Source organism: Danio rerio, chromosome 12, assembly GCF_052040795.2.
Source record: "Danio rerio strain M-AB ecotype USA chromosome 12, GRCz13ab, whole genome shotgun sequence".
Lineage (NCBI taxonomy): Eukaryota > Metazoa > Chordata > Actinopteri > Cypriniformes > Danionidae > Danio > Danio rerio.
In genome coordinates this window covers 42,859,244-42,877,264 of record NC_141032.1, presented here as the reverse complement: position 1 = coordinate 42,877,264, position 18,021 = coordinate 42,859,244, and the positions used below count along the sequence as shown (strand labels likewise).

General features: G+C 39.8%; 1 protein-coding gene and 1 long non-coding RNA gene across 2 annotated transcripts in view; one reads left to right on the top strand and one right to left on the bottom strand.

Annotated features, from left to right (window-relative positions):
• cdh12b (cadherin 12b) overlaps positions 1-18,021 on the bottom strand; it is a 320,630-nt gene that overhangs the window by 155,356 nt on the left and 147,253 nt on the right. The window lies entirely within an intron of this gene.
• On the top strand, positions 8,488-16,742 carry LOC147841475 (uncharacterized). The gene is made up of 3 exons (XR_015504571.1): positions 8,488-10,160; positions 10,248-10,711; positions 16,507-16,742. It is a non-coding gene; the product is annotated as an uncharacterized LOC147841475 (long non-coding RNA).

The following is an 18,021-nucleotide window of genomic DNA, read 5'->3' as shown; positions in this document are numbered from 1 at the left end:
ATTTGTTTTCCTCAACAAACAAACAAATCATTATAAAGTAAATAAAAAACTCACGATAAGCTATCATTCTTGTTTGGTTAAAAAAAAAAAAAAAAAAAAAAACGATCAGGTTAATTACAGGAATACATTATATAGATTACACTAAAGCCTCTGTGTCAGTCTTTCCAAGTAAACCATCCATAGACAACACATGGTGCGCTTAACCATAAATAAGCCCAGTTAAGTGATCCATGGCAATGGTACTCAAAACCTCTGTTAATGCTTTAGACATGCTTGCTGGAGAGAGTGAATGGATAATTGCAGTGTGTCTTGCCGGGTCTATGTACATGGTAACCTTGATTAGTGTACAGGTCACTGGAGAGATTCTGTCTGGTCATTTGATGCTGATTACTGCAGAGAGGAGTCTGTGATTGCATTATGGAGCTCAATGTTCTCGCTCCAGCTACTGCCTATTTATGGAGTGTGTTACACATTTTGAGGGTTGGTTTAACCATTTAGCTTATGAACTAGTTTTAAATGGCTTGATTTAATTGAAGGGATGGATGATTTTGGAGATTGTTGTGCTTATCTATGTTATTTTTCATTTTAAATACAACATGATACAACAATCTAAACCGATTTTACTTCTGTAATGCCGCATTTTTAGTGGACTTAAATATTCAATGTGAAGAAAAAAAAAATAGGACAGTACTAGATTTTATCCACTGAGAATTGATTGGATTGCGGAAAGTGGGGTTTCATATCAAATTGAGTCTGAAACTGTACAGGCATTCAATTTTTGATGAGATTTGTAAACCATATCATAAAGGCAGAAGGTCAAGTTTGTCCTGACCTAATCCAGATGGTGAATCCTGTGTTTTTGTATTTTTTTATTTTATTTTTTTTTTACTTTGAGTGACTTGTACACTGTTCACTTGTAAAACAAACTCCAATCCTTCGTACAGTATTTCCAGCTTGATCTCAAGAGAAAATGTAACTACACTCTCAGATATAAAGGTACTCATGCTGTCACTAGGGTAGTACCTTTTCAAAATGTACAAATTAGTACTGTAAAGATCCAATTTAATACCTCAAGGGTACATATTAGTACTTAAAAAGTACAAAAGTGTTCATCTTAAAATTTTTACGTACTATTATATACTTTTGAGGTACCAATATGGACCTTTTAAATACAAATGTGTACCTTTTAAAAAGGTACCACCCCAGTGACAGCTTGTGTACCTTTATTTCTGAGAATGTATTTTACATTTTGTCAGTTTAGTGGCTAATTCGTACAAATGCATACAGTTGTAGAAAGGTGTAAGAATTTTAGAAGGAGGCATGGCACCAAACTCCACCCTTAAATCCAACAGACCCTTTTCACATTTCCCAGTGTCTCAGTAGAAGAAGTCGTCATAGTTGAGAAAACTTGCGCAGTGAATGGGAGAATACAACAAATATTTTTTTCTGTACAATCCTATTTGCTCAAATAATAAACTAAAAACTCAACGGTGATGTTCTAATAGACTTTCAGAAAAAGGAAAAAAATAGTGTGAGACTGATAACGGCAGCCAATGGAGAGAATAACATTATAGACACATTAGGCACAAGCGCTAATTAGTTTTTTGTAATACGTACATAAACACATATAAATGTTCATAAATGAAAAAAAAATTAAAGTAATAAAAATGTTGCAGGATTTAAGATGCTGATGACCGTTAAACATGTCATAACAGGCTTGTGAAAAGGATCCACTGGTAATATGCAAATCATACTAAAATATACAAATAACGTTGTACGAATTCACACGAAGTAGTCACTGATTCAAAAAGTTTCATGGGCTGAGTTGGCTGCCACACCTCCTTTTTTTAAAATCATACATTTTTGTATGACTGTATTAGCCACTAAACTGATATAATATAAAAATAGTTACATTTCCTTGTGAGATCAAGCTGGTATTTCAGTTATTGGACTTAATATTATTACAATATGTATCGCTGCTTCATGTAGTTTTTCTCCACATTCTTGTAATCAAGTTGTAATCATTTTTACTACAATTTTTAAATTAAAGATGGTTAAACTCTTGGTGTTGTAGTGGTTTTGAAAAAATAAAAATAAAATGTTGCATCACATGTGACTTCACTGCTTCAACTACAATCATATGAACCTCCAAGAACACTCTTGTACACCAAAAAATTGTAAAACTAATTTATTTGCTTATCTTTCACCTCAGCTCAGGTGCTCGTTTAGCATGAGCAAAACATCCGTTGCGAGCCACACTGCTCATTCTAAAGGCAAATTTCATATGATGTAAAATTTACAGTATTACTGGTTGCCACTTTATTTTGGTTGCCAATAATACTTTAAAATTTACAAGTTGTACTGTAAATTAGCAATTACAATTGTGCGGTAAAATTACACAAGAGTTGTAATTGTTAAATTACAGTGTGCTTAAAAATGTTGCCAGTACTACTGTAAAAAAAAAAAACTGCCAGTAACACTGTAAAATTGTCAAGCGCACTGTAAATTAATAATGACAATTGTGCTGTAAAACTACAGTATTACAGTATTACTACCAAAGTGGCCAGCAATACTTTAAATTTTACAGCAATTATTTACAGTGTATTTCCGTTAATAAACACACATCCTAACCTGTTGTGAAAAAGAAGTCATTGGCAACAGTTTTTTTATTTATTTATTTATTTATTTTTTATCACACAGATTTGTTCATGGAGCTTAGTATGAATACAGTTGAGCCACTGAAGTCAGATTAAATCTTTTGACAAAGTTTTTGTTTCCTTTTCTGGACTTTGAACAGAAGCATTGCCGTCTATGGAGGATGAGGGAGCTCTCCGACTCCATCTAAAGTATTTTAACTGTGTACTGACCCTTTAAAACATACATGTTCTTACATACTGTATAACCCTTTATGCTGCATTAGAAACAACAACAGTCTGGTTTAAAACTTGCTGCTATGGCTGCACAATGTATTGTTTTAGCAATCATATAGTCACACTGCAGGGTGTACAGTGTTTAGTTGGAAATATAGGACCCACAATTCAAAACACATGAGATCTGTGCAGTGTTTAACCATAATAATAAAACAAATGTCCTGTTCATAACTTTAATAAGGATTCATTGTATTGAATTATTTACTGTGGAGTTTGCATGTTCTCCCCATGTTCGCATTGGTTTCCTCCAGGTGCTCCCCCACAGTTTAGACATGCGGGTATAGGTGAATTGGGTAAGAGTGTGTATGGGTGTTTCACACGTGTTGGGTTGCAGCTGAAAGGGCATCCACTGCCTAAGTCATATGCTGGATAAGTTGGTGGTTCATTCCACTGTGGCAACCCCTTATTAATATGTGTTGAATTGTTGAAATGAATGAATTATTTACACAATGAAGACTATGCAATGCTATTTTACATTTGTTCAACTTCTGTACCTGAATTTTGTTTGACTGCAGAAACTGTAAAACACTGATTATTTTATTTGTATCTTTGCTCTATTATATTTATCCATGTTTGTACTTATATTTAATATTAAAATACACTCTGTCTAAATAAATGAATTCTTTTCAAATAGAGCTTTTCAAGTCATCTGGTGAAACTGCAATCACATCTCAATGTATTGCAGAAAAACTAAATATCACAATGTCAGATTTATCCAATATCGTGCAGCCCTACTTGATGGATCTTTTGGCATTGGCTATGTGAACAAATTGTGGGAATAATCCCTAACTCACCTATGATTGATACAGACAAAAGCAAATCAAAGAGTTCTGATACTGATATGACTGCAAATATGTGACTTAAAACATCTTGTCTTTTTCGCTTTTGCCTTGCTGGTAAATACCTCTCTTGACTCCAATGTGCAGATCCACGTCTTTATAAGTTATGTTGAAAAGATCACGGAGCTAATGATACGTTGGCTCAGACAGATGAGGTTGCAGTCATTTCTGGGAATTAATCTGAGAAAAGGTGGCGGGGAGAAATGAGGTGGACGTGGGTGTCAATAACACAATCGGAGCGAGTAAGTGTTGAGCTGTCAGCCAAGAAAACAAGCTGTAAAATAGATGGCCTTTTTTACAAGATGCATTATTGTATTCAAATGAGAGACCTTTCTGATGGAAGCATTTTAGAAAGTTTTGGAAAATGTATATTACTTTATAATTTATATTACTTTTGTGTCTTTATTTTTTATTAGAAAAAAAATGTTTAGACTAACAACAGATTAATCAATATTTTTATTTTGTATGATGCCATATTTTTGCCAAGCATACTTCTTTTTTCTTACTGTGTTGCATACATTTTAGAAGGAACTGCTGACAAGAGGAAAATAGCAAAATAAGAATAAATCAACGCAATCTCACAGCATTTCATAACTTTTTGATTTAGTGGCTAATTCGTATGAATTTGTATACAATTTGTGTGCAATTTAGTACGATTTTCTCATCACCAAATGACGGTTGGGGTTAGAGCTGGGGTTGGGTGCCACACATCCTTTTTAAAATCGTACATTTTCGTACGACTGAACACGTACGACGAATTCATACGAATTAGCCACTAAACTGACATACCGTAAAATACTTACGTATATATATATATATATATATATATATATATATATATATATATATATATATATATATATATATATATATATATATATATATATATATATATATATATATATATATATATATATATATATATATATATATACGTATTGCATTGGGGTAACATAACCCAGAGCTCTGTTCTTGAATTATTCATTAGTATCTAATGAAATACTAAATTTTTTACATTGAAGAAAACCCTCTCCTGACCTTTTTTATTGAACATGCACGGTATTGGTTTGATATTAAAACAGTATATGAGGCTACATTTTTTTTTTTGTTTGTTTTTCAGAATGAGCCTATCCCATATAGCAAAATTTCTCTGGCCCAGCTCTGGCCCACACAATCAGGTTTTGCTTGGCCCACATGCCGCAGTGAATTACGGTACATGACTGGACCAAATCTGGCTTCCAGACAAGGGCCAAACACAGACCATATCTGGGCCATGTCTCAGCCAAGTTAATAACTCATAACTGGGCCTGAACTGGGCCAGTAAGGTTGGTGTGTCACGATTGCAATGAAATTAATAAACATATGATGCATTGCGCTTTAGGCACACTATGGGCCTTGTTTTTTCTCAGTGACCTGATTGGTAGAATTGATTTATTTAATCAAAAAATATTTTGATGTATTTTAAATGTGGGTCAAGACTGGCCAAACTCAAGTGGCCCACAATCAATTTTTAAAATCTGGGCCAAATACTACGTTTACATCTGGCCCAAATCTTGTGTGCCGCATTATAGACGGTGCCACCTCTGCCAAACCCAGGCCATGGTTGGCCGACATGCTGTATGCCAGTGTCAGATGAATGCCTGATGTCCCAGCTTTATGCCAAATCTGGGCCAGAATTATTTGCTACTAGGGATGTTGTGTCTCACCTACTATGAAAGTGAACGGTTACAGTTTAAAATATCTTTAAAAAAAAATTGCAAACTCAATAACATTGGGTCGAGTAAATATTAAGTATTTTTGGATGAACAAAGTCAGAAATGTAAAAATAGCAACATCCTTGTTTAAAAATACATTACAATTTTATGTTATTTTTGAGGTAAACTTTTCTTTAAGAAAAAAAAAAAAGAGCACAAGAGTTACACTGACAGACAGCAATGAATGAGCTGAATGGTTTGCTGAAAAGGCTGTTTGGATAGCGGTTGATGATGAACAGATTGTGCTGTGAAGATGAATGAAAGATGATTTCTGCAGGTAAATCCTGAGAATGGGAAGATTTCAAACGATCTGGAGCAGTTCTCCCATCTGCCATTATTGGATTGAGTCTGTAAAGACCCTTCTCAAATTTTCCCAGACAACGTTGAGCGCATCTCCTTTATTCTGAGTGATTTTTTTTTTCATTTATCAGACTTTTTGTTAAGGGCACAGATCTTCTTCTGCGTTCACTCTACATACAGTTTCCTCCATCTTTCTCAGCAAAGCTTGTTGAGACGCACATACACACACAGAAAAAGCCCAGTCGGTTGCGTCTTTGTAAACACAGTATAAACCCTTGATCCGCTTGAGCCTCCTGATGATTCGTTTGTGCTCATCTGGGATTGAAATCCTCAGATATGAGGTGAACGTGATCCAGCTTAACTTTCTGAGAAGCTCCGTCTGCTTTAGAGTCAATATGAAATGCCGTCTGCAGCCATTTTGCATCTTCAAACTGATGCATGTTCAATTGAAATTCAAATATATGTAGATCCATTGATGTCTTGTAATCATTTATTGTGTAAAAATAGGATGTTTGCTTTTAAAAGCTTGATTAATTGGAACATTTTACTTTATGCTTTGTTATAGATCTCATATGTACAGTTGAAGGCAAAATTATAAGCCCTCATGTGAAATTTTTACAGAGCAAAGACATCTTCACATTATTATATGCATAACTACTGTAAATTATTATTGAAATACTCCAGCTATAATTGGATGCTTCTGTACAGTCCTCAAACAGTTTATCAGTGTAAACAAGTATATTTTTTTCCTGGATATGATTTATTTTTTGCTGAGTTTACAAGATAATCAGGCCACATGATAATTTGTCCTGGTGAATAGACATTTCATTAGTCACCACAACTTTGTGACCTAAAGCAATACATCTGAATCACTGCTAATGAAGGACTGATTTGACTTATAGTCACGGATCATTTCATAATCAACTTCATTCAAATGTCAAATCGCTATAAAATCAGCTGTTGGTATAATACATTTAGATGATATGTTTAAGAATATTGAGTTAATTTAAGCTCCTTTATGTCCACTATATATATTGAAAATGGCAGCTTAAAGACGCCTCTCATGGAGAATGAAGTCACATGCATTGCCCAGGTGTCATTTTTTCACACACTTCCACAGAGTGTAAAAAATCTTGATGGTTCTGTGGGTCTCGTGTATCAAAACTAATTTTTATTTTGTATTTTTTATTGAATTCAAGTTAGGTGATTGGCTGGGCCCATCTGCAGCTTGATTTTTATTTTTTTTCTGAAAGCATTTGAGAGTTTTCTAGGCTGTGTTTTTTTAATCACCGTCATGCTGAAATGTCCACTGGTTTCATCTTCATCATCCTGGTAATATAGATGTTGGACTAAGTAGCTAATATTAGTTTACAATGATAAAGGCCAGTGGGTTGCTGAAGAACTACTAAGAGATTTCAGCTGCTGTCTGGGCTTTTACTGGCGTTCTACACTTCCCTTTCTTTCAGAACTGATTGAATTATAAAACATAATAATAATATTAATATAAAAAAATGTCATGTGGGTTCCTGAGTGCAATACAATCAACATCAAATGTCAAATCATGTTATTTATTTATTTATTTATTTATTTATTTATCTATTTATCTATTTATTCGTTTGTTTGTTTGTTTGTTTGTTTGTTACTTTTTTACTTCCAGATCATTTAACTAAATTTAAACCCTGCTGTCCATGATATTGGACTTTTGTCATTTAATGTTACATCTCCCCTTGTCTATGAGCTAGGAGGGCAGGAAAAATAAACAAAAAAAAAAAATTAAAAATTGTTTCCAAAAATACTAAGGGGACGAAGCAGTGGCGCAGTAGGTAGTGCTGTAGCCTCACAGCAAAAAGGTCGCTGGGTAGCTGGTTCGAGCCTCGGCTCAGTTGTCGTTTCTGTGTTGAGTTTGCATGTTCTCCCTGCATTCACGTGGGTTTCCTCCGGGTGCTCCGGTTTCCCCCACAGTCCAAAGACATGCAGTACAGGTGAATTGGGTAGGCTAAATTGTCCGTAGTGTATAAGTGTGAATGTGTGTGTGGATGTTTCCCAGAGATGGGTTGCGGCTGGAAGGGCATCCGCTGCGTGAAAACTTGCTGGATAAATTGGTGGTTCATTCCGCTGTGGCGACCCCGGATTAATAAAGGGACTAAGCTGACAAGAAAATGAATGAATGGAAAAATATTAATTGAATGGTTTAGACATTAAACATATTTTTCCATTATAACCAGACCTCAGATGTCTTTCCGGACTAAATCAAAGAACAACAATCTGTATTATTTAATTTTAATTTCACATTGGCTATTTTATGCATTTATGCTATTTAGGCTTGATTAAAATTAGATAAATGAATGAATAAAAAAATAAAAAAATAAATAAATAAATAAAAAATTTGTCTAATTTCTCAAAGCGTAAAAAAAACATAGCAAATGCACTTCTACATTTAGTTTTGATATTTGGACAGTAAATCAGGTCTAAGGGGGTTATGTAGTCAACTTTTATGAGAATGTGTTTTTATATTTTTATTAGTATTATTATTTTATGATTCAGAAACACAACCCAGGCACATTCTGAAAGTGTACCACTATGTACATTTCTGGAGATTGTGAAATATATCCCAGGAGGTAAGTTTTTTTTTTTTTTTTTTGCAGTTTTTGTTTGTTTGTTTTTGGGCTGCTGTGTACAGTTTTTGAGATCTCAAATTTCTCTTGCGTGTGCCATTTGTGCCTGCTGTTTTCATGTAAATCCACCAGAGTTCGCTGTCAACTGACTGACTGACCGATTGACTAAACCGCTCTTTTCTATAAACCCAACCAAAAGTGTATTCAAAAGCACCGATTGACCCGCCCACCTCCATAAAGCCAACCAACAGTGTTTTCAAAATCAATCCAGAAAAAGAAAAGCCCTCACCATATTTTTACCACATTTTCACCATGTTATTTCCTTGTTTGTTTTATTTTTGGCTACTTTTAATTTTACCTGCTTTCTGAAACTGTTCTTCACTGGACTTGAACACCGTCACCATGCTCAACTCTGCGTCTCAAGTCGGGCAACGTACATGGTGAACTAACTGTACAAACTGGTAACAGTGGGAAAGCCGTCCATATGGAGGTAAGAGGTCAGCTGGTAAGCGCATCATACCGCCCCTGTAGCATTCGTTTTATAGATGAAATACAATCATATGTACTTCTGGCTACATAATTCGTGATCACCAGAAACGTATATAAGGCTACATTTTTCAGGATGAGCCTGTGCTAAAGAAACACTTTAAAACAAATGTTGCTTCAGACGCAAGTTATTACACATTGATGCAACATTCCTAATCCACCTTTCCTCTTTTAAACTAATGCACCTCAATGAATCATGAAAAATAAGACCAGCATTGTGCCTAAAGAAAGTAAATGGGGTCAATTTTGATTTCGTGTTGACTCGAAACATCATAAAATATCATGCAGATGCACATCCTATTAAATTACCTTTGTACATTGGTTCATTGCCATTTTAAAAATCACAGCTATCGGATCTGAAAGGTTGGAAACGGTGGTTGACTGATGGCACTTTGGCTAATGATGTCATAAATAATGTTGCATTATAAAGTTGCTTAAACCCACCAACCGGTGTCCTGCAGATTATGTATAGTCTTTATTATGTTATTAGCTCAGATGATTGAAGAAAGAGGTGAATTGTGGGTGGTCATAAGTGACAGCGAGAGGGGGTTGTAATGGTGATTGAAAGGCTAAATCAGGACATGGAGCGGAAAAGAAAGAGCATGATTTACAATGAGCCGAATGATTGCCATTTTTTTTCATGTGAACAGGCATTGCTCAGGTCTGGGAACAGTAGCGGGTTATTTAATTGCGGAATTGAGGGTTTGTTGCGGTATTCCCAAAGGCTCAATGAGGCTTTTATTTCTCCGTAATAAACGATAAAATGCTGATGTCTTCTAGAGTTTCTTCAGTATCTGGAGGCTGTGATGTTCCCATGCTCACAGTTTCTGCATAAATGCATACTGAAGAAAGAAAAAAAAATTGCATCCGCCTGCTGTTGCATATTATGTGTCAATCCATCAACTCTTCTGTTCAAAATGAATATTTTATGCTCGTAAAAATGTTATCTCATAAAATGAGATATCTATTTGGTCTCCACTGCCAAAATTACATGTCTAGTACTACAAAAACAGGGAGGATAATTCTGGTTACGCAGTGTTCTAGTTGTATAATATGTGTCATAATGGATAAAATATTAAACTTGCTTTTTTATTTTTATAACAATTTATTAAATCGGTCATTAGAAAATTTTGCACATCAAGTGCACTCATAGCTCTTTACACATTTTTTTAGGGGGTGGGGGGGTGGTCTCCTCATTCACCACCTGAATGACGCGATATTGCACCAAACTGCAAACTGATGTGGAGTGATGTGGTGGAAAAGAGAGAGAGTGATGAAGCCAATTATGATATGGGGATGGTTAGGAGGCCATGATGGACAGAGACCAATGGGCAAATTTTGGTCAGTATGTCAGTTTAAATTCCTACTCTTCTTCAGAGGACATCCTGGAATTTTTAACAACCACAGAGAGTCAGGACCTCAGTTTTAACCGAAAGACAGCACTCACTGAGCAGTATAGAGTCTCCATCAACATACTGGGGCGCCCCCTGCTGGCCTCACAACACTTCAGCAACAACCTAGCTTTCCCATATGGTCTCCCATCCAGACACTGACCGGGTGCCTTTACAATAAAGTATGACCACATTAGTTATATAAAACATTAACTGTGGAAATAATGTTAGGACAATTATATTAATTATGTTAGTCATTTATATATTTCTGTTAAATATGATACCCGATTAATTTTCTTTTTTATTAATCAAGTTGTTAGTGATATGTTGTTAATAGTGTAGCATGCTAGAAAAGGTTTAAATACAGTTCCTGGTTGTTGTAGTTTGGCGTGTATTTATGTTGGGTAATGTAGGGCTTTAAGGGGCTGGATTACGGGAAAAAGGAGTCTGCGCACTTGAGAGGGAGGGGGCGGGTTTTCGAGAGATTGAGAGGTATCTGGGGTTTTTCTTTGGTTCACAAGAGAGAGAGTTGTGTTATGTGAAGAGCTAAAAGGATTACTCTGTCTGCAACGTGCAAAAGTTCAATAAAAGACAAGTTTTGACTGCTAAACGCTTCCTGACCTTCTTCAGTCTGCTACACTGGTGTCAGAAGTGAACTGGATAGCCGCATTTACTTATTTTTCGTCCTGCAACCAACGCGATGTGGAAGAAGACCCAAGGAAAAATAAAGTCCGAATCTAAGGACCAAAGTCAAAGGTTTCGTGGGGCTCTGGATGGATCAATGTCGCCTCCTGAGCACTTGATTAAGCAGGAAGATCGATGGGAATCTCACAGAGCTCGTGTGATTGATGCCACGAGGCGGATGGCAGCAGATGCCGGGCTTTCGTTACCAGAGCCGAGTGCCGCCGAGAGTTACCGAACAGTCACGAGAGAAACAAACAAACATGGCGGCGCCCATGTTACAACGCGAGGTACTGATGAAAACAAACATAGCAGCCCCCAAGGGTTGGCGCTGTCGGCTGATGTAAATATACGCCGCGGCACCTTTGGAACCCCGCCGGGTGCGGATAAAAATGGACATGACGGCGCCCACGGAGCTGCGCTGCCTGACGATGTAAATAAACATGGCGGCGCCCACGGATCCGCGCTGTCTGCCGACGCATATGAATGCAGTGGCGGCCGCGGCGCTACAGCTATAGTGACTGTTAAAACACCCAAATTTTCAGGCAAAGCTGATTGGGAAGCTTTTCATGCTCAATTTGAATTGCTGGCTCGAGCTGGAGGCTGGTCAGAGGACCGCAAAGCTCTTGAATTGGCTATGTGCCTAACTGACGATGCCCTGTCCTGCTTGTTACTTCTAAGCCCTGAACACAGACATGACTATAATGCACTTGTCGGTGCTCTGAAACGACGTTTTGGCCAATTTGAACAGTCAGGCCTCCTGCGTTCTGAACTGAATAATAGACGCAGGCTTCCTGGAGAGCAGCTGAGAGTTTTAGCAAACGACATTGAGAATCTGACTCGACGTGCATATGCCCACATGCCTCCCTCTGTTCAAGGGGAGCTTGCAAGAGACCAGTTCGTCCAGGCCCTGGCCCCTGTGGAGCTCCGCAGACAAACTCAACTGGCCCACCCACATACCCTACAGGATGCTTTGGAAATGGCTTTGGAGAGAGAAATTGTTTGTGGAACCCCTAAATTGGAAGAGAGTCATCACAATATTGTTCCAGTAAGGTCTGCTGATGTGGGGGAGGGGTTAAGTGAAAGACCAGCCTGGGTCTCAGAGATAACTGAGTTAATTAGATCTGTGACACTTCAAGCCGAGCAACGTCCTCGCACGAGACCAAGGGTTTGTTGGGGTTGTGGTCAGACTGGACATTTAGTCAGACAGTGTCCTAATGTAGCGGGGAACCAGGGAAACGGCCTGGGGTCCGCATGAGCGGGGATGTGCGGACCCTCAACTCTCATCCCGACCATGAGACTTTTCCATCAGGGGTCAAAGGAGTGGGGCAAACGAAGAGAAAACATGTTTTGTTGGGGGAGGGGAAATATGGGCCCAAAGAGTCTGTAGTTGTGGTGGGTCGAACATGTGTTAGTGATTTTTGTCATGTACCAATTTTAGTAGAAGGAGTTCCATGTGTGGCATTGGTGGATACAGGCTCTACTGTAACGGTCTTGAGACCAGATTTGGTACCAACCAATGCCAGACTGGATCCCACCACTGTTCTGTTACGCACAGTGACAGGGGAACTTGCACCAATGAAGGGTAAAGGGGAGGTGGAGCTCACTGTCGGAGGGAAGACATTACAACATTCAGTGTGGGTGGCTACTGTCCAGGACCCCTGTATTCTCGGTCTAGACTTCCTAAGAAGTGCAGGCTGTAAGTTAGACTTGAAAAATGGTATGCTTTGTTTCGAAGGGGGTCCTGAGGTTGTCATGTCCACTGGAAATGACAGGGATATGTCTTTTACAGGCCTTCTAGAGGCAAAATCTTCTCATGGGAAGCCTAATGGGGGGGAACATATACCACACTTGCAAAACCACAACAAAGCTGACAACAGTCCTCAAGGGGTAAAGAACTCTCCTACTTCCTTAGCCCTTGCTCCGCCTGTGGTCTATCCCAGGGTGGCCCCACAATTCCATGACATGCAAGGGCAGGGAACCAGCACTCTGATTTCCCCTCTTGGGGAGGAGACAGGGTTGGGGGATTTGAGGGAGTTATGGTGTAAGAATTGTGAGGGCTTGGATGAGTGTCAGCAGAAGCAGTTTTGGGATTTGCTGTTTAAATTCAAACACTGTTTTGCATTTAGGGAGGGAGATGTGGGGCAAACACACCTAGTACAACATGAAATAGAGACTGGAGATGCCACACCTGTTAGGCTGCGGCCACGGAGGCTCCCCTTTGCACGACAGGATGCTGCTGATAAGGCCTTGACAGAAATGGCACAAGCAGGGATAATTGAGCCCTCCGAGAGTGCATGGGCTGCACCGGTAGTCTTAGTGCCTAAGAAGGGGGGCCAGTGGAGATTTTGTGTTGACTACAGACGCCTTAATGAAGTGACCAGAAAGGACTCCTACCCCATTCCCCGTGTCGACGAATCACTGGACCTGGTGGTGGGGTCCTCATGGTTCACTTCCTTGGACCTTCGTTCTGGCTATTGGCAGGTACCGCTTGCGCCTGATGCAAGGCCTAAAACAGCATTTTGCACCAGTCGAGGGCTGTGGCAGTTCCGGGTGCTCTGTTTCGGTCTCTGCAATGCACCTGCCACGTTTGCAAGGTTAATGGACAAGGTGTTGTCGGGTATTCCAAGGTCTGAGTGTCTGGTGTACCTAGATGACATACTGGTTTATGGTAGCTCTTTTCAAACCTCACTGGAATCCCTCAGTCATGTGCTGGTTCGTGTGAGTGAGTCTGGCTTGAAGCTGCACCCAGAAAAATGTAAATTCTTTAGGAAGGAGGTGACATTTCTAGGGCACAAATTGGGAGGACAGGGAATTGGCACAGTGGAAGAGAAGGTGCAGGCTGTGAGCAACTGGCCTGCTCCCACAACAGCACAGCAGCTTAAAAGTTTTCTTGGCTTAGCGTCATATTACAGGAGGTTTGTGGAGGGTTTTGCCAGCATTGCAGACCCACTTTTCCGTCTGCTGAAGAAGGATAAATCCTTTAGGTGGACGGAGGAGTGTCAGGATTCTTTTGCTGCCCTGAAACTGTCTCTGGTTACAGCCCCAATCTTGGCCCCCCCTGATCCGGCACTTCCTTTCATTTTAGACACAGATGCCAGCAATGTGGGTATGGGGGCAGTTCTCTCTCAGGTGGGGGCTAGTGGGGAGAGAGTCATTGCCTACTATAGCAAAGCATTCAGTAAGGCTGAACGCAGGTACTGCGTTACCAGGCGGGAACTCGTTGCAATGCTTTTTGCTGTGCGACATTTTAAGTATTACCTGTGTGGGTTACATTTCACAGTACGCACTGACCATTCTGCTCTCCAGTGGCTTATGTCATTTAAAGAGCCAGAAGGCCAACTGGCACGCTGGATTGAAGAACTTCAGGCGTACAACATGAAGGTAGTTCACCGTACAGGGTTGAGCCATGCAAACGCAGATGCTCTGTCTCGCCGGCCGTGTGCGATAGCTGGGTGTCGCTACTGCGACAAGAAGGAAGCCAGGGACCGAGAGCTGGGGAATGTTGATGCAGGGGAGAATTCTGCTGATTGTAAGTGTGGGGATACACTGGTGTGTGCAGCAATGGAGGTTGTGGGCATAGAGGACTGGAAGCGGCTGCAAGAGCAAGATGTAGACCTGCAGCCAGTAATTCAGTGGGTTCAAGCCCAACAACGACCTCCGTGGGAGGAAGTGGCTATTATGTCACTGTCAACAAAAACTTTATGGGCCAAATTTAAGGGCTTGCGTCTGCGGGATGGTGTGTTGGAGAGAGGGTGGAAAGACCCCACCACTGGAGAGGAAAGGTGGCAGGTGGTGGTACCAAAAGTGTTGCGTGAGGGGGTTATTGGGGCTTCTCATGGTACAGTGGGGTCTGGACACTTTGGTGTTTCAAAAACACTTAATCGAGTGAGGCAATGTTTTTACTGGGGGCGGGTAAGGAGAGATGTAGAGGATTTTTGTCGGCGTTGTGATGCTTGCACTGCCCGTAAGGGTCCCCCTGGTCGGTCCATTGCTCCTCTTCAGCAGTTCCCTGTAGGAGGGCCAATGGAGAGGGTGGGGGTAGATGTAATGGGCCCATTCCCACGCTCAGAGAGGGGTAACAGGTTTGTGTTGACGTCTATGGATTATTTTACAAAATGGCCAGAGGCGTACGCACTGCCTGACCAAGAAGCTGAGACAGTGGTAGATGCATTAGTGGATGGGATGTTTAGCCGTTTTGGGGTCCCTGAGTCCATCCACAGTGATCAGGGCCGGAACTTTGAGTCACGTGTATTTGCAGTTATGTGTGAAAAACTGGGGATCCACAAGACAAGGACTACCCCTTTACACCCACAAAGTGACGGTCTTGTCGAGAGATTTAATAGGACTCTGGCAGAACAATTAGCCATTGTAACTGAAACCAATCAGCAAGATTGGGACAGGCACTTGCCTTTTATTTTAATGGCATACCGATCAGCTGTGCAAGACTCAACTTTATGCACTCCCGCCCTTTTAATGTTGGGCAGAGAAATCAGAACGCCCGGGGAAATGGCTTATGGAAGGCCTCCTGATGCACCTGCTGTGCCACCGGGCCCTGAGTATGCAAGTAGGCTTCAGGCCTCTTTGGAAACCGCTCATAGTTTTGCAAGGCAACACTTGCTGAAAGCGGGGATCCGACAGAAGCGGAATTATGACTTGAAAACGAAAGGGCGACACTTCACAGCGGGAGAGAGGGTGTGGGTGTACAGCCCACAGAGGAAGAAGGGCAGGTGCCCTAAACTTGATGCACAGTGGGTGGGGCCTTGCATTGTACTGGAGAGAATTGGGGAAGTTGTTTACCGTGTTCAGATGCCACCAAGAGGCAGGAAAGTAGCGGTGCACAGGGATAGACTGGCTCCGTACAGAGGGTGTGCTTCAGCAGATACAGTGCTGGCCTCTCCTACAGTTATGCCTGTTCTGGAGAATGAGGCGGGACACGGGTTGGGTAGTTCTAATACTATAGATGTCCTCCGTGAAACTACACCAGTTCCTGAGCTACAAAGTTCACATTCTGGTGGCCCTGTTGCAGATAGGGGCTCACCTCGGTCTCAGAGAGTCAAGAGGCCACCAAGACGTCTCCAGGACTATGTTTGTTCCCTCGAGGTCGAGGAACTTTGTGAGGAGGGGGCAGTGTAGCATGCTAGAAAAGGTTTAAATACAGTTCCTGGTTGTTGTAGTTTGGCGTGTATTTATGTTGGGTAATGTAGGGCTTTAAGGGGCTGGATTACGGGAAAAAGGAGTCTGCGCACTTGAGAGGGAGGGGGCGGGTTTTCGAGAGATTGAGAGGTATCTGGGGTTTTTCTTTGGTTCACAAGAGAGAGAGTTGTGTTATGTGAAGAGCTAAAAGGATTACTCTGTCTGCAACGTGCAAAAGTTCAATAAAAGACAAGTTTTGACTGCTAAACGCTTCCTGACCTTCTTCAGTCTGCTACACTAGTTTATTATTGCAGGTTTTTATTATTTTGCAGGTGTTTGTTTACATTGTGTTGCTATGTGGTTTTGTTGCTATGTGCTATGTGTGTCCTTTTATGGATTGTAAAGCATTGCAATGCAGTTGTTGAGGTGTTCTAATTGGTTTAAAAAGTGTTGCTATGCTGTTGCTGAGTTGTGATTTTTGTTGTTGGTTTTGTAGTGCATTGTGATGAGGATCCTGAAGTGTTCTGATGTGAACTATATAGTTGACGACACATGGCTTGTTTACAAAATAATTATAATATATAATATAGTATATAACATATTCATTCATTCATTATTCTTTGGCTTAGTGTCTCGATTTATCAGGGGTCGCCAAAGAGGAATGAACTGCCAACTTATCCAGAATATGTTTTACGCAGTGGATGCCCTTCCAGCCAAAATCCAGTACTGGGAAACACCCATACACTTACACATTCACATCCCGGTGGAAACCCACGCGGACATGCACTGAAAACCCCTATAAGTTGACTGAACTAAATTAATTGAGTAAACTGTTTGCCTCAATTTAATTGAGTAATGGAGTCCCCCAAAACTTGCATATTTAAGTTTATTTAACCTGCCTGTTTTGTAGACTATACGTAGACTATACTTATACCATAGTCTACAAAACCGGTCAGTTAAATAAACTTAAATGTGCAAGTTTTGGGGGACTCCATTACTCAATTAAATTGAGGCAACGAGTTTACAACATTTTTATTTCCATTATTCCATGATTAACAAAAAAACAAAAAAGAAAAAACAAGTGACATTTTGTTACTATATATATATATATATATATATATATATATATATATATATATATATATATATATATATGCATGTCTGTGCATGTGTGTAATAATATACTATGGAAAATGTTTAAATAAATTTTTACAAAAAATGAGTAGCCATTTATTCACATTATGATGAATAACTATATCTGAAACCATTTGTTTTCTGATTTAAAAAAAAGACCTAGCACTTAAAAGGTTCAAGAATACATTTGAACATAAAAAAGTCAAGAATACATTTGTGAAAATGACCTTTTTTTTTCAAAGGATTAATTATGATTTTGAGCTCACTACACTTGAAATCTTAAGTCTATTCATTTCCCTGGTACGTAAGTTTAAATAACTCATATTTTTAAGTGATAGGACCAAAATGCAAAATTTTAAGTTATATTCAGTCAACTTTACCTAAGTGTTTAAGCAAACATTAGAGTTTTCAGTATGGGGAGTACATGCAAACTACACACAGACATGCCAACTGATCCAGCCGGGACTCGAACCAGCAACCTTCTTACTGTGAGGCAACAGTGCTAACCACTGAGCCACCATGATGGCTCACTATAACATAGCATGAGCTAATTGTATATACAGTACGATGAGTTGTGTTTTATCACAGGTTCAGTTCTGTTTTGTGACAGGCCTCGCTCTTCATGGTACACCAGAATTACCCAGCCATTCACAAAAGCAGTTTGCACAGGATTAGATAATAGACATGGCAAAGAA